Below are 9,907 nucleotides of genomic sequence, written 5' to 3'. Positions count from 1 at the left end.
ACTGAGGCTTCCACGAAGTTGAGGCGAACAGGACTTGGATCCATCTGGTCTGGAGGCCTGTGTATCTTAGCGTCTCCCTGTGGCTGTATGTCTCTACTTTTTCACGAACTGGCAGACCAGGCTCAGGAGGCTGCCCCTGGCCGTCCAGCTCTAGGGAAGGCGGCAGCGGCTTCTGCCGGGGCGGGGGCACCTTCTCCGCCGCACACAGCCGGCCCGGTCAGCAGAGGGCGCTGCCTGGGTAAAGATGTGGCTCCCGCGGCCGTGATGAACCCGAGGGCGGCCGCCCCCCCTCCCCCCCCCGCCCCCCCCCCCCCGCCCCCTGGCTCAGGTGCTTGCCTGCAAGGCAGCGGGAGGAGGTCGTGGTTCTCATCATTTAACCGAATGGGGCCCCGGTGCCGTTTGCTGGGTGGTGCAGGTGTGGACTGAGCTGGGGTCATGCAGTCGTTGCCGTGGGCCCGCTGCCGGCTCTGCAGGAGCCGCTCTGGGATTTTCCTTTTCGCCAGAGGGAGGCTTTCTGCCGCCTGGGACTCTGGCTTGCACATTTTCTTCCAAATCCCGGGGGGGGGGGGGGGGGGCGGGGCAGGGAGAGTGGAGGTGTCCCTTCCTGGTCAATTCTATGGGCTTAGGAACTGAATTTTAGGACAAGAACGCCCCAAAACGCTGGAAGGGGTGAGACAGCAGGGAGGCTAAAGGAGCAGACTGTTATGGGACTGCGTGGGTTTGAACCCCACCCTTACCACTTGTAGCTGGTCACCTCAGTCAAGTAAGCCCGCTGCCATGTCTGCTCATCTGTACCAGGGCATAATAATAGTACCCGCCTGGGGGTGGTGGTTAGCGCTGTGAGCCTGCTGTATGTAAGTGTTGGGAACAGCCTGAGTGTGGGGTGAGGGCTACCTACCTGTTAACTTATTATGATAATGATGATTAACCCCAGTGTCCTTCCAGTCACATGTGAAGTCTTCAAGGGCACGGTGAAGCACCTGTTAGCTAGGCTCAGGACTGACCATAGAGCCTTTGGTGGCCCTCACTGCAGCAGAGATGGGGTGGTGAGCTCTCAGAGGCCTCTCTGAAGGTGCCCCCACAAGTCGGTGCCGATACTCAGCCACTGTGAGGCCTCAGGCCAGAGAACAGTCCTGATGGAGCATTCTACCCTCCCCCGCGTATAGCTCAGTGAGGTTCAGGGGTCTCACTTCCAACGGTGCTGTGACCCCTGTGAGCCCTTAGTGCCCCTTCGTTCCCTTCTCCAGGGCCTGGGTGATATTAGGAGGAATGGAACCCTTTGCTGGATGGTGTAATGAAGTCCTGTGTATTTGGTACATCCCCCTTTCCTGCAGGTGGGCCCAGCCTTTGGCCATGACCTTGGAGGACTCTGCAGGTTCCTCCTCCAGCTGGGTTCCCTTCTTGGTGACTGTGTCTGCTGAAAGGGCCCTTTGCATAGGGCCATCTGGGAAAAGGGTAGAAGTTGGGGTGCCCCCCACAAGTGCCTGCCAACGTCTCCCATCCCCCTGGGCGGGCAAGGGCTGCCTCACCTACCAGGAGCACACTACTTGCCCTCAGACCAGATTCCCAAGCTCCCCTCCATGCTACCAGTCTCTCCAACACGGGGCTGCCCCTTCCTGCGGACTGTGGCAGGAGGAGCCCTGGGCTGGGAGTTGGGAGGCCCGGGTTCTAGCCCAGGCTTTGCCACTTGCTATCTGAGTGTCCCTGGGCAAGTCACTTCACCTCTCTGGCCTTAGGATTTTCATTTATAAACTGGAGATAATGATAGCTATCCTGCCTGTCCCTTCCTCTGTTCTAGAAAGAGTGTGTATGCAGGTCTTTGATGGGAATAAGGGCTAGAAGTAGGTTGTGTTCCTACTTCTAATTCCTATTGAGTTACTGTCATCGGACTTTCACTGGTCACTTCTGGGGGCAGCCAAGTGGTTGCCAAGCAGATAGGGTCGGGGGGCAGACACAGATGAAGGAAGACCTTGATCTTGGGGGTCTCCACCCGTCTCCCACCTTTATGGGAGAAGCAGAGCACACATTCCTGAGAGAAATGCACAAATGTAGACTTCAAAGAAATCTGTAAGCATAGCTTTAAATATCCATCTGTAAACACACAAAAGTTTACAAACCAACAACAGCTAGAAATGCAAATCCAAGATTCTGGGTTCATCCGACTCAGGGAAAGCAGTCTAGGAAGACTTCTTGGAGGAGGAAGCAGTTTTCTGTTTGTTTGCTTGTTGGTTTGTTTTTTAAGGAAAGGAGTACAAAGAAAAGGGTAGTATTGGTGATGTTAAAGATCCAGGACAATCAAATGTAGGTAAGAGAGACTTGGTAGACCCCCTGGCATATGGAGACCCTGAAAGAGTAGGTGATGTGTAAGGAACACTGGGCAGTTCTCTTCAGTGCAGCTAAGTTTGAACTGGAATTTAGATAGCAAAGTGGACAACTGAGTAGGCTTGTCAAGGCAGCACCATCCCAGCACCCGGCTCAGTATGGCCCATTGTCATAAGTCAGTTTTTCAAGGAAGCAGACTCTGAGACAGAGATTTGCTTGCAAGAGGATTACTGGGAAGTGCACTTAGTATCAACACTTCACAGGGGTGTGTGGGATTGGGCAGGAGGGGAGCTTGAGCTGTGACCAGCTACGGCAGAGGTCTCGGCTGATGCCATGGGGAACTCTGGAGCTGAGATGACCCTTCCGAGAGATTCCTTTTTGAGGCTGGGGAATCAAGACCTTTATGCCCTCCCATCTGTCATGGGATGTGGGCTGCTCTGGGGTGTGACCCTAGGGGAAGGGGTCCCTTCTGCGGAGGGCAGGCCGTGGAAGGGGACTCAGCTCTGAGCTGTCAGCAGCTGTGGGAATGAGCACCTCCATCCTGAAGGCAGGGAGACCTGGGTGATGCTCTCATCCCCTCCACCCATCATGATGGAGGCAGGAAGGGCCTCCAGCGGGGTCCAATGCCTCTGACCTGGCTCCACGACCAACATTAGCCCCTCAGATTCTCCTGGGACAGGAAGTTTTGGCTCCTTTCTCTAATCTACCTTTTTACAGAACTGTTAAGGTGTGAAATGTGTTCTGGGATCATTTAGTGCAGTAATCCTTAGCCCAGGTGAAGGATACATTTCAGAATCTTCCAGAGGCTTTTTCAAACCACCCTCAGTAGATTCTGATGTGCATTGACCCCCGCTACTCCTCTAAGACTAACTAGACTATAAGCTCCATGAGGTTGGGGCTCTGTCTGTCTTGCAGAGAGAATCCCCGAATCACTGGTTCCCCACACAGTGAACGTCTGGGGAAAAATGACCATGACCCCTGCCCTTGTCCTCAGCCTCATTTCTTGCCCCCCTCTCATTTGGCTTCTAGGCTACGGTCACTGTGACCTTCTTGCCTTTGCACAGGCTGTTCCCTCTGGCTGGAATCCTCCTCCCACTGGAATAAATACCTACCTCTAATTAGACGAGTTAACATATGCACAGTGCTCAGAACCATGCCAGACATGTTTGAACCCCAAATGGGGGCTAGGTGTGGCTACTACCCCCCTCTTTGGCATGCCCTGCTGCTAATTGTCCTCAAATGGACCAACGTCTTGTTTCGATGCCTTGTTCACTTGTTTGTCTCCTCAGCGACAAACAAACTGTTGGCAAGCATTGCCATATCCTTTATCTTTGTATCCACAGCAGCCAGTATGGTGCTTGGCACATAGTAGGTGCTCAATTAATGCATGTGAAACGAGTGGGAAGGCCAAGCTCCTGGGGATACAGTTTGAAAAAATAACTTTAAAGTATTTTTAATGAGGGCCTAGTTGAGCGAGAGTTACTGGCACGGGCCAGGTGTGACCCCATTACTGCCCAATAGACACTGAGTATCGAGTGAGTGGTTTAATACATGGGTGGTGGATTGTGGGTCAGGCAGGCAGGTGGGTGGATGGACAGATGGGTGACGAACTGGCTTGGTAGATGGCTGTTACCCTCTGTGGAGGACGGCCAGGGTTTGGAAGAGGCCAGGTGGGAGGGAGGGTGGGCAGGGGAGAACTTACTTCACACAGGCCAGCCAGCTAGTGTGAACTGGGGTGGGGGCGTCTGAGACAGGCCCCTCTGATCTCGCCCCGGGGAGGCTTGGGGAGGTGCTGCGCCTGCATGTTTCCAGCCGCGGGGAAGGTGCTGGGGGGCCATTACTCATTCTGACACATCCCTGAGGTCAGTGTAAAGGCAGGCAGAATCAAGGTGCTGCGGGGTGCTGAGTCAGGGCAGGTGGTGGATTGTTGGGGAATGGGCTGAAGCGGAGGGAGTCTGGAGGCTGGGAGCCAGGGCCTCGGGCCTCGGTTCCTCAAGGGGGTTGGCAGAGAATTCCCATAGGAAAGGAATCAGGGCAAGTGAGGACCCCCCCCCCCCACTTTGAGAGGCAGTGGAGGGTCTGTCTGAGTGCAGATCTGGGTCAGGTTTCAGGGAATTCTTGCTCCGCAAAGGCCTTCCTTTTCTTCTTTCGGTCTCGTAAGCAGGCAATTGGTCAGCTCTGCCAGACAGCCGATTAGCCAGGGGGTCTGTCTGTCCGGCAGGTAGAGATAGTCTGTCCTGCGGTGATCGGGGTGGGAAACCGGGCCGGTGAGTCGGGTTGGTGGGTAGGAGTGCATTGTATGTGCAAGTTGCTGGCTGGGATGAGTCCTTGGGGCCACGGGCAGTTGGAGTCGGGCAGGAAAGAGAGAGGCCCAGTCTCTGTTCTCTGGGGAACCTCAACTAGTGCTTCTTAATGCGGTAGGACTGTGTCCTCAGAGACCATTGGAAACGTGAGGCAGGGACTGGCTATGACAGTCTTGTAGGAGGCGGCTGCTGCGTTAGCGGCCAGGGCCTGGGCGGCCCAGTTTCCTGCAAAGAGGGCTAATCCTATACCACCAAGAACGACCTCATGCCACAGGCCAGTGGCGTCCCTTTGGAGAAGTACTACGTCCAGTCAAATGGAATGTTTATTTATTTTTGAGAAAGAGCGAGAGAGAGAGAGACAGAATGCGAGTGGGAGAGGGGCAGAGAGAGAGGGAGACACAGAACCCGAAGCAGGCTCCAGGCTCTGAGCTGTGGCCCAGAGCCCAACACGGGGCTCGAAGCCACGAACCATGAGATCATGACCCGAGCCAATCCAGGCGCCCCTGGAACATGTGATAGAAATGGCCACACAGCCAGACCTCTAGTGACCTCTTCTTCCTTCTCTCTTCCTTCTCTTCTCTGGAAGATATGAGGCTGCTAACTTGGTTGCAGAGTGCCCTGAGCTGAGGGGAGGTGGGGGTGGCAAGTGAGAAGTAGAAACACCGGCTGGCTCCCCGCTGCACGGGGCTGGGGGATGTGGGCTTCCGGGAATCCTGTCCTTTTACACGGGCTCAGGGCCTCGGGGGCCTCCCAGTGGAAGATCAGAGGCCCACGGGGGCCCCACGAGCCCCCACACCCAGCTCAGCGATGAGGGAGGGCAGCGACCCAGATGCTGCTTATTCCAGTGTGGGCTTTAGAGTGTACCCCCTCCCCATCTCGGTTTCTTCCCTCTTCTGGTGTGTGGGGGGCCCGCAGGCTGTCCTGTGCAGACAGGCCAGGAAGGAGGGAGGGAGCCTGTCAGGAGGCTGCTTGTCTCAACACCACATGTCCTGGAAGGACAAAATGTGAAAATATAAAAAGCCTCTGGTCTTGGGACAGGATCACACGGATCACACGGCCGGGTTGCCTGTCACCTTGGCTGTCGGGTTTTCGCTGTCTGGGAGGGTTGAGGCACTGGCTGCCGCCAGGGATGGGGGCAGAACCGGTCTGGGTAAGAACAGTGCCTCTGTCTGCAGAGTCTGTCCTCACAAGGTCTCCTAGAGACGCCCACCAGCCCCGTGAGATGGGCCATATTCATATCCATTTCTCAGTCAAGAAACCTGAGGCTTGGGTCCATGGCTGGCTTGTGGTGCTGAGACTCAGACCCATGTCTTCTGACTCCTATTCCAGTGCTCACTCTTCGACTGCAGGATCTAGCTCTTCCCTTGAAGGCAGGTTGCTGGTGCTGCCCACGTGCTAGGAGAGAACAGTCTCCCTGAGGCCTTTTCCTAGGGGATGTTCTGTGCAAGTTTGTGCGAAGATGCAGGCCAGCAGAGACGGTGTGGGGGCAAAAGAGCCCTGCCCTTCGGGGCTGCCGCAGGGGTTGTCACCGGGTTTGGTACCCTGCAGGACTGGGGACAACCCCGCAGTCATCTCAGAGGGGGCAGCTGACCTCTGTCACGACAGGTATCCGAGCAGCTTGTAGGGGTGAGGCCCCGACAGGCCAAATCCCTGGGTGTCTGGGAGGCAACCAGTGAGGAGTGAGGGCCACCAGGCCAGGCTCGATGATGCTGGGCTCCTTGCCAATCACTCTTCTCACTACCCTCTCCTCGACACTGGGCTCCCCGTGGGGCTGGGACAGGGGCTGCTCTACTCTGGCCACCTCTGGTTCCCCTGACAGTCAGGAGCCTCTACCCCTGGCTTCCTCAAAAACTCTGCTTAATGCCCATAGATTGCCTCGGGGCTCCCCTGGGTCTGTGCTCATCCCAGCAGCCTGGGCCAGGATAAAAGTGAAGTTGTCAATAATTCATGTGCTCTCTCCCCCTCACTTCCCCTGCTCGGCGGGCTGTAAATATTTCACGGTTTCAGGGGGCAGAGATGGCCCAGCAGACTCCCAGGATGGGGCTCGAGGGAACCTCACCCCTTCCCAGAGGCTCCCAAGCACGCCGCAGGTAGAGTGAGTGGAGAGGAGTGGAGAGGCTGTCCAGACTAGGGGCTAGCCTTGACTTCTCTGGTGGGGACAAGGAGCCAGTCCTGAGGCTGTCCTCGACTCTGCCCTCTTCCTCACCTCCAGTTCTCTTGGTGTCTCCCCTCCTTGGCCAGGCTCCCCATGTCACCTGCCCTGCCTCCAACCTTGATTGTCTCCTTCCTGGACAATTGGCCAAGCCACTCTGACCCCACCCAGTCTGAGGAAGCTCTCTCAAGTGGAAATTTGTTTAGACCCTTGTCTCAGAGACTTTACAAGCTCCAGGTTGCTCTCTGGGGGAAAAAAAAATCCTCCTTTCTTATCCCAACATGCAGGGCCCTGTGCACTTGGCTGTCTGGACCTTTGAGCCCTGTTTCTCAGCCCCTCAGCCTGCTCGCCTGTGCTCTAATCTTGCTTTTCCTGCACCCCTAGGCTCTCACCCACCCTTTAGCCTCTGTTCTGTGTCCCTCGGCCAGGGGGTGATGGGGATCCAATCTCAGGGCTCCGTGTGTCTCCTCACCGGTTCTGGGGGTCACTGCTGTTCTGGGGCCAGACCTACTGTGCTATGTAAGCCAAGGTAAGACCTCTGATGGCTCTGGGCTTCTCTCTTATTGTGACCTGTGTCATATTCTTCCGAACCTTGCTGTGCACATCTATAAAATGGGAATAGTAATGCATACCCCAGAGGTGAGGCTTGGAGAGGTCTATAAAGGCATAGCCCAGGCCACGGTATGGAGTCAGTCCTCTGGCTGTGCCAACTGTATGGTTGCTATGCCCTCTGTGGACAGCGGGCTGCAGAATTTCCCTCAGCAGGGTAGAAACGAAGGACGTTCTGTGGACAGGAGCCAAGGAAACAGCAGAGGGCCGGGCGCACGGAGAACCCTCCCAGGGGTCTTATGATAGGTAGGATAGGTGGGAGGCCCCTGGGAAAGTGGTGTACAGAGGGTGCATTAGGGAGGACACTGCTACGGGCGACTGGGCTGGACTCCATTGAGACCATCTGGGAGAACACAGAACCTTCCGCCTGAGGGTGTGCACTTATCCACTGGCCCCTCTACCGTTGGTTGAGCGTTGCCCCCAAGGGCATTAGTTTCCCGAGCTTATGGACGGATGACACAGGCACCTATGCTGACCAAGTCCTCACTGCTGTTCACAGCTGCACGGAGGCCCTGGGACAGTGGAGGAAAGACTTACGGAGAGCACTGGAGGTAAGTCCAAGGCCACAGAGCTGTGGCCAGGAGACAGAGGAGAAGACAGCAGGAGGCCAGGATGCTACACAGGAGGGAGGCTGAAGCAGATGGAGGAGGGGAGTGTGTGGCTGCGGGACAGTGCCCCCTCCCCCGCCTTCCCCCATTCATGCATGCCTTCATTCATCAGCAATCATTGACCATCTACTAGGTATCGCCGGGCAGCCAGATCAATCCAAAAATGACCAGCTCGTCTTCCACTCCTACCCCGGGCCCTGAGGTAACTTGGAACCAAATGAGGTCATAATACAGATCTGATAGGTGGGTGGCAGGTGGGTGGCCCTCTCTTTAGGTTGTGGGGAGTGGTGGGGAGCTGGCTTCCCTTGGGCTTCTTCTCAGGGCTGAAGAGGCCTTTCTTCCTCCTCCCAGGGCACTTTGCCCTCCTGCTGGCCTTAAAGGGATAGGTGCTCCATCTGGGAGAGCGGCACCTTTCTGACATCACGTAGACATCCTTGGCAGTGATGCTGGAGGCAAGGACTCGGGGCCGATATATGGACGTCCCAGGGCACGTGTACATGGGTTCCTCCACCACTGTCTGCATATATATTTGGCACTGAGAAAGGCCCTTTTTCATTTCTCTCTCCCCTCTCTTCTCAGACATTTCCAGAAACACTGCTGAGTATCAACTCCTGAACATCCATCCATTTACTCATCTAGACAATGTTTCCCTGATCTGGGACCCCAGAGAGGAAAGGGCAACTACTTGGTCTCCTCGTTCTGAGAATCCAGCCTGGAGTTGCCATTGGAAGACATCCTTCATCCCTCCTCAGCCACTCCCTTGTTGTGTGTCTTTGGATGAAGTCACTTACCCCGGAAGCCCGGCTTCCTCTTCTTTAAACCAGAAGCTGAAAAGAATGATCATAATGAGCTCCCAGGGTTGTTAGTAAGCTAAAGTGAGAGTCGGAATGTGCGAGAGCATTGCAAACAATGGAACATCGTACCAATGGAAGGCCTCCACTTCTCTGTCTCTTTGATCGTTTTCATTATCCTCCTGGTTGCCATCCTCAGCCCCAGGGAAGAGTGGTTTTCTTGCAGTAGGAGAGCTTTGCTGGGGCTGTCAAACACACCTGTCTCTCAAGGAGGCTGCACATGGGTTGCATGGAAGAAACGGATTTAATTTATAATCAGCTTCATCAGGAGTCCACTTCAGAGGTGGGTTCGCCAGAGCCTTGACCCGTGCATCCTCTGGGCTCTCCTCTGTGACGGCTTGGGCCTCCCCAGCTGTACATAGCTTGGCCACGCAAAGGGGTCGAGGCAGGAACTGCAAAGGAAGCAGCAGCTAATGAAAAATTCAAGCTAATTGTTTGTTAAAAAGCCCTGTCTGCTTCAGATGGGATTCTCTAGGCTGAGAAGGGGGATGTGGGGTGGCCTGCGGCTACTGTCAGTTTGTCAGGTGCTCGCTTCCTGGAGGACCCAGGCGCAGGGTCTGGAGAGGATGGGGAGCTTCCTGGGCAGGCGGCCAAGGGCTGGGGGGGAAGAGGAGCCTCCTTGGAAGCTCTGGTTTCCATTGCGTTAAAGCACAATGTCTCTGTCTACACAGCTGTGTCTGTGTGGCAGGCATGTGCTCTGTGTGTGTGTGTGTGTGTGTGTGTGTCTGTCTGTCTGTGTGTGTGCGTGTGCGGGCAGAGGAAGAGGGAAGACTGAAAAGTATCCTGTTTAAGTCTCCAGAGTTATCAAGACACATTCTGGATTGGTCTGTGATTGGAGAAACTCCCTCTCCGATACGAAGGGTGCAACTGTGTGGATACTGTGAAGAGAGGTGTCCGTGCTCCGATGCAGGGGAAACCAGAAATGTGTTTCGTAGTAAAGGGGGCTAGTGATGAATTAACCCAAGGATACCAGTGGCATGGTGGCCCCTGCTGAGTCCCCCCTCCTCCCCCACCAAGCTGGGCTAGTGTGCGCCTGGAGTGAGAATTCTACGACAGGCTCCG

The 9,907-nt window shown here is 55.5% G+C and overlaps 1 long non-coding RNA gene across 2 annotated transcripts; it reads right to left on the bottom strand.

Annotated features, from left to right (window-relative positions):
- Positions 1-4,935: 4,935 nt before the first annotated feature.
- On the bottom strand, positions 4,936-9,234 carry LOC131504214 (uncharacterized). Of its 2 annotated transcripts, none has more exons than XR_009257865.1 (2): positions 7,410-9,234; positions 4,936-6,020 (listed from the first exon to the last, which is right to left on the bottom strand). It is a non-coding gene; the product is annotated as an uncharacterized LOC131504214 (long non-coding RNA). The 2 variants fall into 2 exon arrangements; XR_009257866.1 differs by having other exon boundaries at positions 7,924-9,234.
- Positions 9,235-9,907: the final 673 nt, after the last annotated feature.

The sequence above is a fragment of the Neofelis nebulosa genome, chromosome 2, assembly GCF_028018385.1.
Source record: "Neofelis nebulosa isolate mNeoNeb1 chromosome 2, mNeoNeb1.pri, whole genome shotgun sequence".
In the NCBI taxonomy this organism is placed as follows: domain Eukaryota; kingdom Metazoa; phylum Chordata; class Mammalia; order Carnivora; family Felidae; genus Neofelis; species Neofelis nebulosa.
Note: the sequence above shows the minus strand (reverse complement) of the source record. Positions and strands in the feature narration are given on the sequence as shown.